Source organism: Microtus pennsylvanicus, chromosome 4, assembly GCF_037038515.1.
Source record: "Microtus pennsylvanicus isolate mMicPen1 chromosome 4, mMicPen1.hap1, whole genome shotgun sequence".
Classification (NCBI taxonomy): domain Eukaryota; kingdom Metazoa; phylum Chordata; class Mammalia; order Rodentia; family Cricetidae; genus Microtus; species Microtus pennsylvanicus.
The window spans coordinates 61,526,288-61,549,346 of NC_134582.1; positions in this window are offsets into that span (position 1 = coordinate 61,526,288).

Consider the following 23,059-nt stretch of genomic DNA (forward strand, 5'->3'; position numbering starts at 1 on the left):
AATAGAATATTCAAGGTGACCTACTTTGGAGATAGCATTAAAATGTGTAGACAACTAAATAGATATAAAAAGCAAATTAAAAAATAGGAAAAACCAATTAGAAACAGTTCTTTGTACATCATGTGCTTTCTGTAAATTACACAGTATTAGTTTTTTGGAGTGTTGCAGCTCACAGTCATTTCTTTTTCTGGGTTTTTAGAAATTATTTCTTTTATTTTTTGAGATTATAACTACATCATTGCCTTTCCTTTTTCTTCCTTAAAGCTCTCCATATTCCTGTTCTTGTTATTATTAAAACCCATGGCTTCTTTTTTCATTAACGGTTATTATATACATATCCTGGAGCAGCTTCTATGTTTTTAACAGAAGCATCTGGTTGGTAACACTCCTTTTTATTGAAGCTAAGGGCTTTCTATCCAAGCTAGTGACTATGTTTTAGACAGATTGGTCTTGTTCTAATACTTTCAAATTCATATTTGCATAGTTCTCTTTTACCCATTGGCTTTTCACTGGCATGCTATATAAATTAAAATTGCCTTTACCTCTGAATACTGTGCATGTAAGAGTGAATGCATGTGCATATGTATTCATGTATGTGTAAGTATGTGCATGCATGTGCATGTGATTATGCATATGTGTGCATCTATAAGTATGTCTGTGTACATGTTTTTCTCTCTGTGTATATGCTTATTTTTCAAGATTAGCTTCTTGTAGTTACTGCCTGCATCTTCATCCCATGAAACAAAATATTCATTAATCATGTCAGAGGGTTTTATTTTCATAGTCTATAATTCTTTTTCACTGTCTGAGTTCTGAAGTATGTAGCCCAATGACCTAAGTCTTACTTGAAGGTAGGATATTAATCATTATGAGAAAAAAGCCCACAAAATTACAAGTTGAAGATAATCTTGTATGGGGAAAGGTTACTATTCAGACTTTGCAAGTACCCTGAGAATAAGTCTTAGTGCACACTTTATCAAAAACACATTCATAATAAGGGAAACGAGTACAGGTGCATGGAGTGTTGAAGAAAGCAATTCACAACTCACCGTAGAATTAGCACTTTATGCTATAAACAATTTTAATGCAAGGCAGAAGTTGGAATTGCATCCTGCTAATTCCACCAGATTCCCACTGTCTCATAACAGAAGAAACCCAACTATTTTACTTGAAAATTTCCAGAGCTACAGTAAGACTTTATGTGATTAAAAGAAGGTAAGTCCGGAATAACCAAACCTTGGTGAAAGAAAAAATTTAAGTATTTCAAAGAACACAGAAACTTCTGAGTAAAGAAACTTTGAGGGGATCTGTAAAATATAACAAAGGAAGGGAGCAAGAGACAGAGTGAGAAACCCCAGGCATTCTTTCCTTCCACAAAGACTTAGTAAGCTCTACTTGGGCCATTACAATTTTCTTCTTAAGGACTCTGGACAAAACAATAAAACAAAACCAAACAGGTGCATCAAAATTAGGAATTTCTGTGGTGTTCATTCCCTTGGTCCCCTCTATCAGTGGAGTGCCATGTTTTTAGGAGAGCTTCCCAGCTCCGGGCTTCTCCCTGAGTGAAAACAAAAGGCTAAATGTATGCACAAATGTTCTGATAGTTCTGAACAATGCCCCAGGAAAAAGCTTCTAGTTCATCAGCCACAGGCCTGGTCGAACCTGACTTAGTTTGCTATGGTTGGAAGTTTCATTCTGGAGAAGGGAATATGAATTCAGTCAGAAAACCTGGTGATTGCCGAGACATTGCAAAATTTTCCAGTAGCTGAAGGCAATTGTAGGCAAGCCTGATGACCTGAATTTGATCCGTGTAACCCAGCATGAGGGAAAGGAGAAGCAGCTCCTCTGAGGGGGCCTCTGACTCTGCCACATAGGCTTCAACAAATAAACAAACAAAGGGAATAAAAACGTAAAACAAAAAGAGATCATGGCCTGGGAAGATAGTTTAATGGATCAAGTCCTCATCAACCTAGCATGAGGACCTGTGGTTCTTAAAGCTTACAAAAAGCCAGTAAGGTGTGGTAGCCCAGTGGTAGCCCAGTTATTCTAATGCTGTGGAAGCAGAGACCAGGGATCCTCAAAGCATGCTGGGAAGCTGGCCTAGCTGGAGTTCAACAAGAGACCCTATCTCAGTAAATATAGCACTGAGCAATAGATGAAAACACCTGATGTCAGCTTTGTGCCTCTGTATGTATGGAGTTGTATGCAAACCTGAATGATGTGGGAGTGTCATATATCAATCTGTTGATTTCATTGGTTAAGCAATAAAGAAACTGTTTGGCCCTGTGGGTGGAGTAAACAGAACAGAACGCTGGGAGTCTGAGGAAGTGAGGTCAGACTCGACAGCTCTCCTCTCCGGAGCAGATGCAAGAGAGAGACGCCATGCCCAGCTCCCAGGCAGAAGCACGTGATGAAGCTCCGACCCAGGACGGACTTAGGCTAGAATCTTCCCGGTAAGCGCACCTAGGGGCGCTACACAGATGATTAGAAATGGGCTAAATTAATATGTGAGAATTAGCCTAGAAGAGGCTAGATAGAGATGGGTCAAGCAGTGTTTAAAAGAATACAGTGTCCGTGTAATTATTTCGGGGCATAAGCTAGCTGGGCAGGCGGCTTGGGGTGTTGGGGACGCAGCCCCACCGCCGCCCATATTACTACACCTGAACATAGGTTTGCACACATCTAAATAAACACATGGATACCACACCTGTGAACACACACAAATAAACTCATTACAACATATACACATAAACTCACACACACATAGATACACACTAGACCACAACATGCACACACATATATTCACATGCACACACATTCACGCATGTGGGTACACATGTACTCAAATGAAAAAAAATGAATAATCGAAAAATAGAAATTCTGTCATATATAAGACACAAATGAGCCTTGAAGAAACTGTGCTGAGTTAAATAAGCCACTCAGAAGGCAGAACATTATGTGAGACAATTTACACGAGCTATCTAAAGTACTCTACTCACAGGTCCCACATGGAGTTAGCAGCGGGGGGTGGGGGGATCCAACCTTACATGGAGATTCACTCCTTTCTAGAGAGGTTGCACATGGAGGGGCTGAAAGGTCATCTTTCTCTCGGCACATCTCTGCCTTCCACCATGTGAGGATTCAGTGTCTATTCTGGCAGATGGAGCAGGATGCTTTCTTGGAAGCAAAAAGTAGCCCTCAGTAGATCTCAGACCCATTGTTGTATGTTCTTGGCACATCCTAGCCTCAAAAACTGTGGAGAGTGTGCTTCTGTTCTTTATAAATTAAGGGACTCAGACAGTAAGTGTAAGTGACCTTGGAATGCAGAGTTTTGTGACCCATGGAGGCACTGTCATGCCCTCCTCTCCAGAGAATGCCCAGAATGAAGTCTCAATTCTCCAACTCACACCTATCACTTGTCTTCCAGATCCAAACTTATTTTAATCACTAAATTCTATGTCTGTTCACTTTCTAAGCCAACTTCAGCTAAGTTCAAGATTTAAATTCTTAAAAAAAGCATTCTTCTTTGATTCATATTTTTCTGGTTTGTTCCATGCTCAGCTACAGAACTTAGCTCATTTTCTAATGCAGAGAAAGCTTAATACAGAATACCTTAATATATCAGCAATTTATTAATTCATAAATTTATATATTAATTCTGGTTTCTTCTTTTGTTCAGAAAAATCTAATTACTTTAGAGTTTGTCAATGATCTTTAAAACTTTTCACTAACTCACTAACTCAATAATAATCCAATACATTTATTGAATTTTTCTGTTATGTTATAAAACCTTCTCCAATTGCTTTTTCCTTATCTCACGAATTCTACTGAAAGCATTTTAATTTATTTTCAAGCTTGTAGCTCAAAATTCCAATTTTCTGATCTAGAGTTGGAAATTTCTTTGGGCTGCTAACTGGCTCCCAAATAAAGGCGTAGAGAATTATTAATTATGAATGCTCAACCTTAGCTTATGCTTACCATACCAGCTCTTTTAATTTAACCTGTTTTTATTCATCTATTTCTGCCTCATGGATTTTTATCTTTCATCCTATATGTCCTACTTTCCTGCTTCCTCTATGTCTGGCTGATTGGCCCCTGTTGGATCTCTTTCATCTTCTTTTCTTTTCTCCCTCAAGCAGAAATTCCTCCCCCTATTTACTCTCCCTGCCTAGAAGTTCTGCCTATACTTCCTCAATATTGGCTGTTAGCTTTATATTTGACCAATCAGGGCCTTAGGTAGGCAGGGTAAGAACAGCAACACATCTTTACATAATTAAGCAATTATTCTGCAACATAAACAAATGCAACACATCCTTACATAGCAGAAGAAATGCATACATCTTTGCATAATTAATCAAATATTCCTCAACACTAATTACTCAACACAAATAAAAATGTGAAATGTTGAATACAAATTTTCAATAATTGTGTTACAGAATTATAGTTTTTTTAAGCTTGTCAATCTTTTTTAAGCTTGTCAATCTGTGTCTTTGTACCTCTATAATTCTCTTATGTGTTTTTATAAAGACAATACTAAAGCACTCCGTCCCCATTCCTTTATTGTCCTGTATGCAGAGCTTCTTTAGGTTTTCATCAATGGAACACTAGATTATAAAAGATAAGAAAAAACATGTCATGGATGAGTATTGGCAATATTGTATTATACTTGATAATTGATTAAAATTCAATTTGTAATGATCAATTATTTGTCTAGTTCCTCTGATGAGCCATTATTCAATTGTTAAAAGTTTATGGTGCAGCTATTTCCTTTCTTTGTTCATCTAGGGGAAGGCAGTTGGTTCTTCCCATTAATCCAATTTGATCTGAAATCCCTGTGTATTTGAGGTTAGACTGGAACTTCTCCTTCCTTGGCCCCCCTGAGTGGCACATACAGTACGACTTTTCCTTTTGATCAAATAAACTAAAGGATAGATTGATTTCTTTTACAATGAGGCATTATTTTAGTTATCAAGAATGCAGCAAAAATTCTCTGCCTTCATATATCTTTATTTAGTGCAGGAAAGCAAGAAATAAAATAAATAATAATAGGCAATGATAATGAACTAAACTGATGATGTGATAAAGGATGTGGAGAAGGCATGCTTTAGACTTCATGATCACAAAGGGTCTTTCTTAGTCATAAGGCTGAAGATAACATTTAGAATTATGAATGGAGGCAGTCATGTTGAATTAGATGTACAAAAATCTGCAGGACAGTTTAAGATTGTTCACAATCTTTCAGCCCAGTTTGTTAAAGAACAAAATTATGCTTGTGATTATAAAATAGTGCCAAGTACCTAGGAGTCTGATGTTTGTAAAATGGAAAGAGAGAGAGAGAGAGAGAGAGAGAGAGAGAGAGAGAGAGAGAGAGAAGATGGACAGGGAGAAGATTGTCTATGTGAAGGATACTAGGCCTCAGTGGAAATATATATTTGGCTTTTTGAGACAGGTTTCTCTGTAGCATTGGTGCCTGTCCTGGAACTAGCTCTTGTAGACCAGGCTGGCCTCAAACTCATAGAGATCTGTCTCTGCCTCCCAAATGCTGGTATTAAAGGTTTGCGCCCCACCACCTGGCTGGAAATATTTCTAAGTGTGATGAGAATATTTATAAGGAATTTAAATCTAATCACTAATTTTAAAAACTTTATTGCCTACTGTTTAGAAAATCCGTTTTAGAAGGACATAGAAACAGCGGCAGAGTCAGTATGGGGTCTTGGGTAGTCATTTGGGAAAACATCATAGTTTCCTGTTCAGAGAATACTTATAACTGATCTAATTTTGAAATCAATGTTTTAAGCATACCAGAAATGTCAATTTCTAAGGAAGTTGTACTGAGAGGAAGATGTAAGCCTAGTTTCATCTTCACAGTTGTGTATGAGAAACTGAAAGAAAAAGAAAAGACTAACAAATCACTGGTGATGTCATCCAAAACTTAGCCAGGGACTTCAGTCTTCAGTTACCTCTAGGTGTGTTCCTGGATGTATATATTTATGCAATGTTGAGAATGCTGGGTTAATGTGGCTGGAGAGATGGTTCAGCACTTACTCTTCCTGCAGAAAACTGCATTTGGTTCCTGGCACTCACACACTAGTTCATAACCATCTAGAACTCCATTTCTAAGGAACCCTTTGCTCTCTTCTGAACTCTGATTGTACTGCACATATTTGGTGTACTCATATTTGGGCAAAATATTGGACATAAAATAAAAAATGAGTCTAATAACATTATATAAAATGTAGTATTATCTTATTATTAAATGATATCAAACATCTGGATATTCAAACAAATATGAAAGCTTAACATAAACAACTTTAACTTTCTTACAGAAAATTTATATTTTCTAGAGAGACGACTGTGATATTCTTTTGAATGATGTTAAGTACAGACAAAATATGTCAGTTTGTCAGGTATTTTATTTCTGTGCTATATTGAGTCTGTGGGTTTTGCTTTATAAACTGTTAAATCTTATTTATAGACTCCAGAATACTTCCAGAAGAACTGAGGTCAACATAGCCCTCAAGCTTAGTTTTTCTCCATTTAGGAAAATAAAACAAAGCTGTGGTATTTCTCATTCTTCCTTTGACTGACCTTCACTTGCCATTATTGAAAATTAATGGAACTCAGTCAGCTGAAGTTTTCTCAATTCACATTTCTCTACTTTAGGTTTCTAGAAGAATAAAGACTTTGTATGATTTATTGGATCTCTCCTGATATATATAACTACATGTTGAAGAACAAAAACCTCAGAAAAGATAAAATACATGGTATTATCAAAGATAATGAAGGACTGCTATATGGGTTTCTGACCCATGTAGAACCAAAGCTTAGATCCAGAGAATGAAGGTTACTTGTAATGTTTTGGGCCTACCAGTATCTTCCACCTCCAACTCTGCCTTTCCAGTTGGAAGTGCAGATCTGGGGATGAGAGTCACAAAGTCAGTCTATCTTATTAATGTTTCAATTAGAGACTTGAGTAATGCAAGATGATACTGGTTGGAAGGTGAGAAAGTCTGGCATGTGGATTGGGTCCAGATGTCAAGGAAAAAATTTAATATTTAGAAAAGTTATTGGAGTGGTTTTTTTCATGAATATATAAGGAATTCTAAAGAAAACAGCACTGGGCAGGCTGTGGAGAACACTCAGAGGGTACAGTTCTCATTGTTCAAGGAGAACCTCAGTTTAGATCCCTAGCATCTTCACAGCACCAGGGTTTGATGGGATGTGTCTGTGACCCCAATGATGGAGGGAGAATTAAGTGGCTTCCTGAAGCTTGTTGTCCAACCACCGTTGCAGCAGTGATCACTCCGTTGGTGAGACACTGCCTCTCCCAAAAAGGAGGAGGAAGGGAATTGAGGAAGATTTCCTGATGTCAACCTCAGGCCAAGAGAATATTTGACTAACATTTATCACAACTTCGGAGAGCTCCTGGCTATTGCAGTATGATGAATCAAATACCTCATTAAGCACATGCTGAGAAAGACTAGCAGATGGAAGGGTGATTCATCCTGCTGCAAAATAGGAAAGTATAAAACAATCATTACACTAATAGGTGTGTTCAAAGGGAAGAAAGAGCAAACATAGAGTTCCAATGAGTCAGATACAGAACAGAATGAGCAACAAACCGAGTAAAAAGGTAGTAACTGTAAACCAAAGCCCACATAAGTGTCCATGAGTCCACACTAACATACATAGGCATGTGCGGATAAATTGAGGAAGAAAGCTTCATGGTTCTCTCTAATCCCAAGACAGGTCTGCTTTTTCTTTTTTCTTTTTTTATTTTATTTATTTATTTATTGAGAAAAGGAAGAAAAAAAAACAAGTTTCCACCTCATCCCAGCCTCCCATTTCCCTTCCCCTCCTCCCACCCTTCTCCCTCTCCTCCCACCCTTCTCCCCCTCCTCCCACTCCTCTCCCTCTCCCTCTCCAGTCCAAAGAGCAGCCAGGGTTCCCTGCCCTGTGGTAGGTCCTAGGTCTTCCCCCCTCTGTCCATATCTAGGAAGGTGAACATCCAAACTTTTTCTTAAATGTGGTTTGAATAGTCACTTCATCCAAAGAACTGAGAATCAAAATAGAGAGGAAAGACTTTTGAAATGGAAATTGTGAAGTATCTGTGTGATATTAGGAATGCTGGAAGCAGGACATGCTGATCACGTATGGTAACTGTATCAAGTATGTAACTAGTTATAAATTAAACCTTGTTCCTTTTTAGAAAGACAAGCTTCCTAGGAACACAATCAACTTTTGATAATAGCTATAGTTTAGCGCTATGGTTACAGTGACTTTCCTTCAACATTGATCTGCTGACAAATTTTCTTTAATGATGTATTGATTTTAAAATAAAATGAAGAGAAAAGCAAGGATGTTTTATGGATCTAAGAGCAAAGATATGCATTTGTTCTAGAAGCAAGGACACACAGAAAATACACCTGGCAGGCCTTTTTAACAAAGCATCTTTAAAGAGGCACACAGCACTGGCAAAGTCATGAAACTGAACACATAACAAGAATAAAATCAAAGCACAGTTATTTTTGCAACTACTGCCTGTATTTAATACTCACCTCCTATCCCCATTTTCAGTTCCTCTAATAGTTTCAGGCTTACATAAGAATTCCATCTGTGAGTGCAAGTCAAAATATAAATCACACACATATGGCAATATGTGTGAACTCACCTTGGTAACACAATCAATGACTGTGTGAATTTCCTTTAGTCAGAACACCCTATTTCTTTACATTTTATGCAAGACATTGAAAATATATGGCTTATATTTAGACACATATTCATATCCTCTATATATTTGTGGTTCCTTTGGACAGACATGGAAGTCATAAGTAAAACCCTTCTTGAATAAAAGAACCCAATATATTGGTAGCAGTGTGTGTGTGTGCGTGTGTGTGTGTGTGAGAGAGAGCGCACCCATGCACAAACATGTATACATTTTTGTATGTGGATGAGTGTACACAAATGCCACAGCCATACATGCAGATCAGAGCCACCTGGGGTTTCAGTTCTCATCTTTCACTTTGTTTGGGGTAACATGGGGGGCTCCTGCTTGTTTGGGTTGGGGTTTTTGTCCTCCCACCAGGTACCCCACAACTGTTTAGCCCCAATGAAAAACACACATAGGTCTCCATAAATTATTTTAGCCTCTATTTCTTTTATTTTTACTTTTAACTTTTGGCTTTTTGAGACAGGTTCTCTGTATATCTTTGTCCTGGAACTCCCTCTGTAAACCAGGACAAAGATATACAGGCTATCTTTGAACTCACAGAGATCCGTCTGTCTCTGCCTCCCAGGCTACTCTCTTTCTTTTCTTTTCTTTTTTATTTTGAGAACTTTAACCCTTAGCCTGTATATATTTTTAACACATTTTACAGGACTAGGGTATATAAAAGTGTGACTTTTAGAAAGGATACATAAATAACACATGATGAGAAATCTTAGGTGCACAATATTCTTTATAATACAATACGGGTTTCTAAGAGGGTGTGAGGATGGTTATTGCAAGTTATATAAGCCCGAGTCTTCCACACTGTAGTTACGAACTTGAACGCCTCAGAAACAACACCCTGAATAGATATACGAAAGTATTGAGAGCAGTACAGTGATTACTAACAAGCTAAGTTCTTCTGATCACTGAAAAGTAACTGACAAGCAGGAGACATGAATGACCAAGGTATAAGCTAAATCATATTTAGGTGTGATGTAAAATAGATAGTGCCAAGTTTATTTTATTAGCTTCACATCATTTTGAAAATTGAAAATCCAATATCTTTCAGCTTCGCTCTACCTAGAAGCTCACACGTTTTTAAATTATCATGTGATTATCTCCATTAAAATCACTTCAATGTAATTATTTTAAGTGTGATTTTTTTTTCTGACAAAATTCATTTTATCACTCAGTGTATTGCCTTAATAATGTAGTAATGAACACAATCCTTGCTGCAATCAACAAGATGGTGTGGTGTGTTATTTTTAATCAAAGATGTCACAGATGAGACAATTAGATATCAAGTAGGAAAATGGATTGTTTCATTAGAAAGCCAGGGCCAACACTAATTGGATTGTGTGTGTACTCCTACATATAAAAGCACAGAAAAGCATCGTGAACTTCACAGTGGCTGGGTGACCTTTAAGCATGATTCTTTCTCTGCAGTCCAACTTTGACCTTTTCAGATAATGCCCCTGAACTTGTGGTGTGCCAGTGTTTGGCAAGTAAGTGTCTCTAATGAAATCAACAGCTGGGTTGCCATGAACTGTTTCCCCTGCCGAGGATGACAACGTCTTAGAGCCACTGAAAGCTTTAATGGAAACAAACTTGTTTACTTGTAGAAGCAAGGCTTCTTGCTTCAAGAGACTAATCAATTCTTTCACTTGATAGAAATTTTAATTGAAGACAACATCCAGAGGTGAAAGTAGCATGCAGCTAGCGGCTCTTCTTGCCAGGCTACAATATTAATTGGGACTGTCCTAATATTTTCATTGTTGAATTCACTTGACAGAAACACTAAATTACATCAAAGTTGCTTAGGCATGAATTTTCTGAGAGGCAATCTTTCTAAATTCGAACATATGTAGAAATCACAAAACTGATCAATTAGAAGGATAATGTCACAATTTGCCCACAATGCAATATCATTTCTGCTTCCCTTTACCAATGAGGTATGAAATTCACCTCATGCTCATATCAATAATAAGGGTAATTTGTTTTGAAGCAAATATTTACTCTGGAGGTATGATTTAACACTTGTTAACTATTTCCTATTTTTCTTATTTCTCATGAACATTGTGTGCTATATTTTTACAGTCTTTGTGTGTGCTCAGTTGTATGGTCAAAAGCATGTATCAGCAGGGAAAATTAGCATGGCCCCTGAGCAAGGATGACATGAAATTTGTGAAGCCTTTAAAAAACAAAGAAAAGGTCAATAGTTTCTTAAAAGTGTCAAAAGATAATAATAATAAGTAATAATAGCAGTATCAACCTAGAAAAGTGACAATAGCCTAACAGTGTGTCATTTTGTTCATTTCTTGTGTGCTCTTTTCAGAAAAGTAGATTTACAAAGAAACTTTTCTACTACAGTTGCCACACCCTCAAAGATCAGTGGAAGAGAACTTGAGCAATTATTCTTACACAGGGCTCAGCACTGAGAGGAGGACATGATTTCTTTTTGACTTTCTACCTTCATACTCAAGAGAGAAACTCATGCATCATCTGAGAGCGATCTCCTTCCTTCATTCACACTCTATGCCATTATCCCAGAAATATTTTCAAGCATGCCTTCCATTTTCTGTTTTATTTCAGGCCCACCACGTTTCATACATAGACCATACCACAGCCATCCTATATCTATCAGACTTTCTAAATGAGAACTATGACCTATATGTCTCTGTACTTGACATACTCAGTGCAACACCTGGCACACATTAGGTGCTCATTGAATGCTAATGGTAAAAATGTATTTCATTTGCATAATACCTTTCCCATTTCAACTTTAGTGGGAGTTTATTGTTGATGTTTCTGTTGACAGTAAGTTTAATAGGCTTTCCAATAGTCAAAATGTCTTTTAAAAGAATGGAAATCAAGTTCTATTTAATGGCTCACACCTTTAATTCCAGCACTTAGATAGAAGCAGATAGATCACTATGAATTGGCAACCAGACTGGTTGATGTAGAGAGTTCCAGGCTAGGTGGGATTAGCATAATAAACCACCATAATAGAATAGCTTCAACTTGTTTGTGAACATTTAAATGTCTACCTGTACTTGACAGTACAGATTTTTGTTTTGGGTGTAGTATGTGTATGCATGCATGAGTATACCACAAGTCACCATAGGCATCTTTTTTAGTTGCTCTCTACATTATTTTTTAACAATTTGTTTTTCCTCTCATTTAATATGCACATGAGCACAGGTGGCATCAGTGGCCAAAGCCTCAGATAACCCTGGAGCTAGAGATACAGAAGAACATGCTGGGAATCAAAGTCAGGTAATTTAGAAGAGCAATCCATATGCCCATCTGCTGAACCATTTCTCCAGCTTTATCCCTCTTGTCTTTTGAGACAGCCTGGGGCAGGTGGTCACAGCTTCTGGGTGTTTAGGACTAAACTAACCACGTTATATCTAGAAGACAGTATTTTTATAACAATCCTCTAACTTCTTTCACAGTCTTTCCAACCATTTTCCATAATGTTCCCCGGGCCTTGGAGGGAGAAAAGGGCTCCATGGAGAATCTTCTACTGATGTTTTGCTAGGCAAACAAGTAGTTAAAGTGTCTTCTAAATATTTCTGTCTAAATCCATGTACTAGTTCATCCCTCTACTGGTGGTTTCAGAAAGAGAAGATCATGCAAATCACCTCTGCCTTTGATGTGCATGAGTCTCACTTGCCACCTTCTACCATTGTGGGGGGTCACAGGAAAGACTCTCATTTGGGGATAATGGGCCTCTTGACCTCATTGACATTAGCAATCCAGTTAAACTTGGTCCCTTTTCTGTTATCGGACATTTATAGTATTATTCTCACTGTTTAGTTGTAATTGGACTTAAAACTAAGGCTAGAAGATTCCATGGTTTTTCATTCTGATCTCTAGACTTCATGCATGCATCCACATGGAGACAGCACACAATATGGCTGATTAATTCACTTCCGTCTTTTCCAATATTTCTCTTGGAAGAGGAAGGTTTGCTGTTTTCCTCTTGCAACCTTCCTTTATGTCTTTACACAAGTCTTCCATGGGGGCAGTTTCAAATGTCAGAGACCTCCAAAAGATGTGCATAAAATAGATCTCTAGCCTTGAGGAGTTCACAGTTTTTATAGGAGAGATTTATCCATAAAATATTTAGGATACAGCAACATTTTGTGTTATCATCAGAGTATACAAAGTAATGGTACATAAAATATAAGAAAGAAAAGACATGAACAAAGGGGACAAAGTTTTCTTCAAGTAGACAAAGCCATTTTATCTCCGAAAGCTATGTAAACTTTAATTGCTCAGAGCAGAGGCAGGGTAGACAGAGCACCAGGCCGATTCCTACTGCCATTGCTTCACGCATTTCATCAGAATCTTTTCCAGTACTCAGTTTTTCCATCATCTTCTACTTTAATGATAATGATCCTTCATTGTTATTATCAGACTTTGAATTATAAATACCATTGGCAGATATTTACAACTATTTTCTCTCCATGTAGAGCTATTTTTAAACTACACTTATTGTTTCTCCAGATTTACTGGCTGCCAAGCATGGGGTGTTTCCCCTTGTGGTGTTCACATCTATTTATGTAGTTTTTCAAGTCCAATTTCCTAGCCATTGTTGCTCGAAAATTCCAACTTCTCCCCATCTCTGTTTATATATACTTTGCCATTCCTCATTTCCTGAGCTGTTTCCAGTACTTTTTGTTCTCTGTGTGACACCAGTGATATTCCTTCATGTATTTGATATGTATTTATTAAGGGAAAAAGGTAAACTTGGAGTGTATATTATAGGGCTCTGAAAAGAAATGGAGAAGACATTGTTTATCAAGTCTCAGAACTAACCATATCTGAACCTTCAAGGTGAGCTGCAGAAACATCTTCCTCAAGTGAACTGACCTTGTTTGTTGTTGTTAAAGGTTTATTTCAATGTTCATTCTTGCACATGTGAGTGTCTGAATGATTAGATGCTACACATGTGCAGATGCCTGTGGGAACCAGAAATGGTCATTGGACTGCCTGGAGCTGGGTTACAAGCATTTGGGAGATGCCCGATTCCTGTTTTGGGAATGGAATACTTTATCTGTGGAAGAACAGCAATAACCATCTCGATCCTCTGGAGTGACATTTGACTGGACAAAACCAAAGGCTAGGAATATGCTCCCCTTATCTCTGTTGGACTATGGGGTCTCTACCCACAGTCTATCTAGTGACTTTGACCAGTTTGTTTTCTTTCAGGACAACTTAACATTTACTGCCACAAATCACATTTCCTCACCAACCAGTGGTATATTTTACAACTCCTGTAAGGTTTAAATCTACAGACATAAGACCTATTTTTTAAAAAAGTCAAAAATATTTCAGTATGGCTTTGAATGTATTTGTTTTAGCATAATAAAACAGTGTAATTTCTATGTTCTTAAATAAGTTGACTTCATTCTTAGTTGCTAGTTATTTCTACTACTACTGCTGAATGATTACTTCATTAGGATCAGGGTTATAACTCATTTACTTGTTTAATCTCCACAGCTTTGCTTAGGAGAACTACTTGTTCAATATTTAAGAGCATTGAATGTCGGCTTGCTTTATTTTCATTTTGGGTTTTTTTTTTTTTTGGTGAGGGGGGATTGTTTTACCTCTTAGCAACTTAAATATTTCTTGAGGTTAATTCTATTGCATATTGAGGAACTGAAACTCATAACAATTATCAAACAGGGAGCCATTGTGGATCTACAGAACCTGGCACTAGGGAAATTTCCAGGAATCTATAAGTATGATACCAGATAAGACCTTAAACAACAGTGGAGAGGCTGTCTAAACTGTAACTGGATTGATGACTTACCTTACTTGTCATCATAGAACCTTCATGCAGAAACCTATGGAAGCAGATGCAGAGATACACAGCTAAGCACTGGGCCGAGCTCCCAGAGTTGGATCGAAAAGAGGGAGGAACTATAATATGAGCAAAGGGGTCAAGACCATGATGGGGATACTCACAGTAACAGCTAACCTGAGCTATTGGGAGCTCACTGACTCTGGACTCACAGTGGGGGAACCTGCATAGTCCCTAAAGAGACTCTCTGAATGTGGGTGACAGTTATGGGTGGGGGTTGGGGAATGAAGGGTGGAAGCAGCAGGAGGAGGGGCGCGAGTGGGAACTGGATTTGGTAAGCAAAAGAAAATAGCCTCCCCACCACCGAAAGCAGTTTTCTCTGTAGCTTTGGAGGCTGTCCTGGAACTAGCTCAGGCTGGCCCGAACTCACAGAGATCCACCTGTCTCTGCTTCCCAAGAGCTGGGATTAAAGGCATGCGCACCAACACCCAGCTGAGAAAAGTTTTATTTTCTTTTAAAGATCAAACAGAAACAAGTGACCATGAAATAAAGCAATTGGATTTTTCTCCTTAAACAAGTAGCTTATTTTAGAGTTCTCATTCTTTTTCACTTGTAGCCCTTAAACACAGATGTAATCAATACCTTGATAATTCAAGGTATGCTCCATTTGCTCCGAAGGAGTAACTCTCATACCAACTATATGTCCTCACTGCTTTTGTTTGCTTCTTGATCAAAGTTGTTGTTATTGCTGTTATTGTTGCTGCTGTTGTTGTTATTGTTGCTGTAGTTTGGATAACTGGAAGAGAGAGTAACTAGCAGTCATGTTTGTCCTGTTTCTGGTAGGCTGTGTTCTTCAGTATCCTTCTTTCTGGTTTATGTACCAAAAGTACAGAAAGTTAGAGAAGAACCATGGCAGCTGCATGTAAGCAAAGATGTCAAGGGACCCCACTCTGGTCTGAATACAGAACTTCCCTGTGAGGAGCCTCATGTGTTGATTGATTTTTGGATTATGGATTCTCTAGGCTTTGCCTACACACTCATAGATTAATCCCTCAGCGGATCCTCAGTTGATGGTGTTTCCAATAAGTAGTTGAAAGTATGAGATGAGATCCAATTTGAGGTAGAGAGTCAAAGGGGTCATGACATGTGAAATTATCAAATATGTGGTTGAATCTTATTTCTCTCTCTGCTTCCCAGTCATGGTAAGATAAGAGGCATCTTCTGCTCTGTGTTTCCATTCTGGCTTGCTACAGAGCAGCACAGTAGAGCAAGTTCTTATGGATTGAAACCATTAGCAAAAAGTCTATCCTTGAAGTTGTTCTCTGGGGAATTTGGTCACGAAGATGAAAAGCTGATGAATACAGTCTTGATGACAAAGTGCAGCGGGAGCTGACTGACTGGTCTTTTCTCACCCACCTAGCTCTGAGACTGGTTACTATGGAGACATGGGGAAATGCAGTCTGCCAAGAAGGGGTCTGTTCCCACAGGGACTGTGTTCATTTCTTGGACTCAGTTCTGGGGAGCAACAGGATTTGGGGAAGCAGAGGTGATCAAGGTTACAAATACCTAAACAGCATTGTCATTTGCTCTGCATATCTCCTGGATGAAACTACTCTCTTCTGTTGTTCTGCTCATGTATACCCCCACCGTGCAGACTCTCATGGCCTAAGGAAGTGTCCTTTTTGTGAATAAACAGCCAACACTAGGTGATACCGCGAGGCCCAAGCCCTTCTTTTTGATCCTGACACTGAAAAAAGAAATAAAACTAAGCAAAACAAGAGGAAAAGATTCCTGTACAATTTTATTCTTTTCTGCATCCTACCACTGGGATCTTTGGGTGTCCACATTCTCATCTTTAAGTGCAGAAAGATAAGACCTTTCATGGGGCGTTTTTTCCCATTCTTTATCCCTAACCATCCTTTTTCTTTTCCTCTAATTCTGCCTGAAAGAAAAATAGCCTGTGGCATTTAGACCTGGGATAAACATGACTGGAAAAGTGAGAAAAGGTAGCCAATTAGATTGGAAATGCCTGATTTCTGATTTGCCAGTATGTGGAAATAGGGAACAATCATGCCAGTATTATGTGTTTCCTTATTCCAGAAAAAAAAGAAAAGAACTAATAATTATGAACAGTCTGAAGCCAAGAAAACACTGCACAAGGCAAACTGAGGCTGTGACAAGGACAAAGAACCATGCTGATGCTTGCTGCTTTTCATAGATGTGCTGATATGCAGTGATATTTGAGGTCAGAGCTCTTGATTTGGTGGGCCAATCATGGACTGTTTGGCAAATCAATCTGTAAGAAGCTTGAAAAATCATTAAGCCAGAAATGACACTGGTTTGCATAACCACATATAACTTCTCAAATCATTGTTGAAATGTAAAAGAATCCTTTGCTTCCTATAGTGTATAATGCCCTGAAATAAAACTATAGAAAAAATAAAATGTTTCTGGCTGGTCGTACTTTACTATAGAGTTGTTGAAGCCGTCTTGAGAAGCACATCTGAAGTCAGAAAGATGCTCTAAATTACCTTCCTGCCTGAGGTACTTACAGCACTCTCTCATCCTTTCGAAACTCTATTTTAGTTCCAGAAATAAATGGAGTAATTTTAGCTCTCCCAGTCAGGGAGAGGGACAAAGGTTCTCCTAAGTGAGCAGTGACTACCTCAGCGGCAGAATATGGATGCAATTGATACGGGCAAGCAGACAGAATGCTACAATAAATGTAAGAAAATGTCATGTGATGGGACACTAAATTACTGGAAACATCTAATTAAAGACACTGGACATCTAATAAGTACTATTGACAAGACTGCTTAGACTCATGTGCCAGGGGTTTTTGAGTTTTTAAAACAAAAGAAATAATAACAGGATTAATGTCCCTCTTTTAGTCTTACAAAAAGTGGTGAAAAGGAAGCACAAGGTCATTGATTTCCAGGTCAGGAAGTGTTCTTCATGAACAGTGTATTCTTGCTCATTTAATTTCTTTTTGCTTCATGTGAAGCTTTATTTTTATCAAAGAAATGTAAATATATAATTTAAAACTTCAAATGGCACTGTAGGCTGGCAAATGGCTCAGTAATCTCCTATTTATATCTTCATTCCCTAGAGGGTATTTTTTCTGAGATTTTTAATTACATGCCTATATTAGTTCTTGATTTTTGTCAAAGATTGACATTATTATGGATTTTCTATTATTGAATTGGTGATTTTCCCACCCTGTAGTCATCTTCGTTTACTCATACAGCTTTACTTCATCTACACTCTTAATATGTTCATACAGATTTCTCTAGATCAATTTTCAGTTCTTATATTAGTCTGACTTTGGAAATACTACATACAGTTGAGAGAATAAAATACAATGATTGTGTTTTACCTCTGTTTTTTTTTGCTTTTGATAATTGCTACATATATTTTCCCACATGATATTCTTTCTGTCTTTAACTATCCAGTTTCTTAACTTTCACATTGGCCTGAAAAATTTCTCTGAAAATATCAACTTCATGAGGCTATAATTTTCATTATTTTTAACCATTTTTACATAGATATTATATTATGGATACTGGCCCAGTATCCATTTATCTAGCCCCTATAACTGTAATGCCCATTCTACATCTGGACTTGGCTACATCTTGTGTTAACCATCTGAAGAATACCCAAACCCACATTCTTCCATTTGAATAAGCACCTATGATTTCTACCTCCATCATGAGACCATGCCTTTGAGGAATAAGAGTGAAATGAGGAAGAGTTTTCTGTGCAGGAACAGCATGGCAGTCAGCACCTGACAGCTATCAGCTGAATGAATGCCTGAACAGGTCTTGCCAAGGTCACCTTGACCTAGTATAGACACATATAACTGTTTCGCTGGTGATACTACCTGAGAGAGAACACAGCATTTAAATACACCAAATTTTGAAGGGCTCGGGACCCTCAGGTTAGTCCCAGTTTTCCTTAGCTATCTATCTACCATTCCAAGACTCTCCTGGGTCCTGCTACATCATTTTGATTTCCCGCTTCATTGCAGTAAAGAAAACAGGAGTGTCTTAAGAATTTTGTTTTCCCAATCTTTTTCAAGACCCAGCAATACCACTTTGGAGTATATACCCAAAGGATGCCCAATTGTATCACAAGGACATGTGCTCAGCTGTGTTCATAGCAGCATTGTTTCTCATAGCCAGAACCTGGAAGCAATCTAAATGCCCCTTGCACAAAGAATGGATATGGAAAATGTGGTACATTTACACAATGGAGTACTACACAGCAGAAAAAAATAATGACATCTTGAATTTTGCAAGAAAATGGATGGAGCTGGAAAACATTATTTTGAGTAAGGTAACCTAGACACAGAAAGACAATTATCACATGTACTCACTCATAGGTGGTTTTTAAACATAAAGTAAAGAAAACCAACCTACAATTCGCAATCCCAGAGAACCTAGACAACAATGAGGACCCTAAAAGAGATATACATGAATCTAATCTACATGAGAAGCAGAAAAAGACAAGACCTCCTGAGTAAAGTGGGAGCATGGGGACCTTGGAAGAGGATTGAAAGGGAGGGGAGAGAAAAATAGGAGAGCAGAAAAAAAAGTTTGGCTTGATAAAATCAATAAAAAAGAATCTTTTTTCCATTGACAAGGGTCTAGATTTATGAGGACAAATTTGAAAGACCTGTTTTCCTAGTTTCTTCCCAGATTTTTTCATGATTAATGAATATAAAGGCATACTGAGCTCCAATCTAAAACTTCACATTTGTTAAAATGTTTTAGCTCTTATTTTTATTTCAAAATTAGAAAATATTGTGATATAATATTTTCAATGAATTTCCCATTACATTGAACATTTAATTGATCAGAACTGTCTAAAAAAGATGTTATTACAAACTATTAGTTCTTTTTTATTTTCATTACTACATTGATAATTTCCAATTTCTCCCTGTGCAGTCACCAGTTCTAATGTTTTAGAAAGTATAGAAGAGACAGAGACACACATTGGAGCACCGGACAGAAATCTCAAGGTCCAAATCAGGAGCAGAAGGAGACGGAGCATGAGCAAGGAACTCAGGACCGCGAGGGGTGCACCCACACACTGAGACAATGGGGATGTTCTATCGGGAACTCACCAAGGCCAGCTGGCCTGGGTCTGAAAAAGCATGGGACAAATCCGGACTAGCTGAACATAGCGGACAATGAGGAATACTGAGAACTCAAGAACTATCGCAGTGGGTTTTTGATCCTACTGCAGGTACTGGCTTTGTGGGAGCCTAGGCAGTTTGGATGCTCACCTTAGGAGACCTGGATAGAGGTGGGCGGTCCTTGGGCTTCCCACAGGTCAGGGAACCCTGATTGCTCTTGGAGCAGATGAGGGAGGGGAACTTGATCGGGGGAGGGGGAGGGAAATAGGAGACGGTTGCAGGGAGGAGGTAGAAATCCTTAATAAATAAATAAATTAAAAAAAAAGTATATGAATTTCCTCTGTTGAGAATTCTCTGTTCAGTTCAGTGCCCCATTTTTTAATTGGGTTAATTAGCATTTTAAAGTCTAGTTCCCTGAGTTCTCTATATATTTTGGAGATCAGACCTTTGTCTGTTGTGGGGTTGGTGAAGATCTTCTCCCAGTCAGTAGGTTGCCTTTTTGTCTTGGTGACAGTGTCCTCTGCTTTACAGAAGCTTCTCAGCTTTAGTAGGTCCCATTTATTCAATGTTGCCCTTAATGTCTGAGCTGTTGGGGTTACACATAGGAAGCGATCTCCTGTGCCCATCTGATGTAGGGTACTTCCCACTTTCTCTTCTATCAGGTTCAATGTGTTCTGACTGATAGTGAGGTCTTTACACTTAAGGTCATGCTCAACCTCCTTAGCGATCAGGGAAATGCAAATCAAAACAACTTTGAGATATCATCTTACACCTGTCAGAATGGCTAAAATCAAAAACTCCAATGATAGTCTTTGCTGGAGAGGCTGTGGAGGAAGCGGTACCCTCATCCATTGCTGGTGGGAATGCAATCTTGTGCAACCACTTTGGAAATCAGTGTTTTGGTTTCTCAGGAAATTCGGGATCAACCTACCCCTGGACCCAGCAATACCACTCCTGGGAATATACCCAAGAGATGCCCTATCATATGACAAGAGCATTTGTTCCACTATGTTCATAGCAGTATTATTTGTAATAGCCAGAACCTGGAAACAACCTAGATGCCCTTCAATGGAAGAATGGATGAAGAAAGTGTGGAATATCTACACATTAGAGTACTATGCTGCGGTAAAAAACAATGACTTCTCGAATTTTGCATGCAAATGGATGGAAATAGAAAACACTATCCTGAGTGAGAACCTTCATCTGGTTATAGATGGAGATAGAGACAGAGACCCACACTGGAGCACTGGACTGAGCTCCCAAGGTCCCAATGAGGAGCAGAAGGAGGGAGAACATGAGTCGGGACCACGAGGGGTGCACCCACCCACTGAGACAGTGGAGCTGATCTATTGGGAGCTCACCAAGGCCAGCTGGACTGTGACTGAAAAAGCATGGGATAAAACTGGACTCTCTGAACATGGCGAACAATGAGAGCTGATGAGACGCCAAGGACAATGGCAAGGGGTTTTGATCTTACGTAATGTGCTGGCTTTGTGGGAGCCTAGCCAGTTTGGATGTTCACCTTCCTAGATATGGACGGAGGGGGGAGGACCTAGGACTTACCACAGGGCAGGGAACCCTGACTGCTCTTTGGACTGGAGAGGGAGGGGGAAAGGAGTGGGGGGAGGGGGAGAAGGGTGGGAGGAGGGGGAGGGAAATGGGAGGCTGGGAGGAGGTGGAAACTTGTTTTTTTTTCTCATTTTCTCAATAAAAAAATCAAAAAAAAGTATAGAAGGATCTCGTAATTTTCAATGTTTTTATGTTATTTTGTGAAAGAATTTCTAGGACCACATTTCTACTACTTTCTCCAATGGGTTTGTAAATTTGTCTAGTAGATTATCTTTTCTCTCTAAAACTTTTATTGTTTTATCTTTTTCATCTTCTTTCCTCCCCGTCCCTTTCATTTAGTTTTGTTTTCTATCATTTTGCCTCATCGTATGTGTACTTTTTCTAGTGCAAACGTGGTGCCTCGGGTCTCATGCATGCTGGACACACCTTAACTCTTGGATGATCTTGGGTGCACTGCCCTTTGTAGACCTACAAACTAAAAGCAGATACAAACCCGAATACAGAAGTAGATCATATTGACTTGGTGTTTTCCTCAAAGGCCAAGAGATTATGGGCTAATTGGTTGTCTCACAAGGGTTTGAATCTGTGGACCTTTTCTCCCATGCTGTTTTCCCAAAAATGCACTGTAGGTTTGTGACAGGACATTGTAACTCTGAGAGTAATTCATTTGGAACAAGGGTGATAGACTTTCCCGCATTCCCACTATCTCCTCTCTCCTGCTATCACTCCTAGATATGGCTTATGTTATGGACTCGCCATTTTCTCTGTGAAACTTTCCATAGAGGAAGACTGTTGGCACACGGAAGATATTTTTGTGGAGTAGGGGCCTCAAGGAAACATTTCTGAGTGCAGCTGTTCCTTGAAAGGATGTGCTCTAAAGTCAGTTCATTTGGCTTATTTTTCTCCTACATGCTCAGTGCCCTGACTTCCAGTGTCTCTGTGCAGGTGACAACACTGATTCTCCCGACACATCTCCTCTGTCCTCTTCTGTTGTCTCCTGACCTGTCCATAAACTGTCATTACTGTCCACCTGTGGTCCAACTTTAAAGACAAAAACATCCTTCCATGCTTCCGACTTTTGTTTCTCTTGACCTTTTCAGTATTTTGAAATTTTAAGGATAACTTTTACAGAGCATGTGGAAATGCTACATTTTTGTATCATGCAATATTAATTATAAAAATTGTGTGTTCAGGGTTTACATGTCTGAAGTTTACCAAAAATACTGTAATTGTTCTCTCTGCTAGTATAGCTAATCGAGTTAAGGCTAAACATTATTTAATTGAAAAACTGCACACCTTAGGAATAACAGTATTTATTAATTTGAAAATCATAAAAATACTAAATTATTTTAGGTTATGTCTTTTTGTGAGCCACGGGAACAATATATGTAAATGCATATTCCATTTGCTCTTGAAAAGTGTATTCTAAACTAGTTAAGGAGGGTTGATTCTGAAAAAAAAATGTGAAGAAGACCTTAACTTGTTAATCAAGATCAAACTTATCTTTTGCAGGGGAAATATGTAAGCCTGGTGTGCAAGCATTATTTCCTAGCAAATTTAAGAGTAGTGACTGTTTTAACCTACTATTATCTCTGTAAATAATGTTTTCTCAGAGCCTAAGTTAATGAGGTAAGGCTAGGAGATCAGCTCATTAAAGCTCTAAAAATAGAGGCGGTGATAAATGTGGTGTCAGAACTCCTAGGCAAAGGCAATACCAGGAAAGCTAACAGTGATCAATGCCCAGTTAGAGCATCACAACACTGTGCTCATTTAATGACGTCCTTATCTGCTAATAACTCCTTTCCTTGGATTAGGATTATTAAAGCTTCAG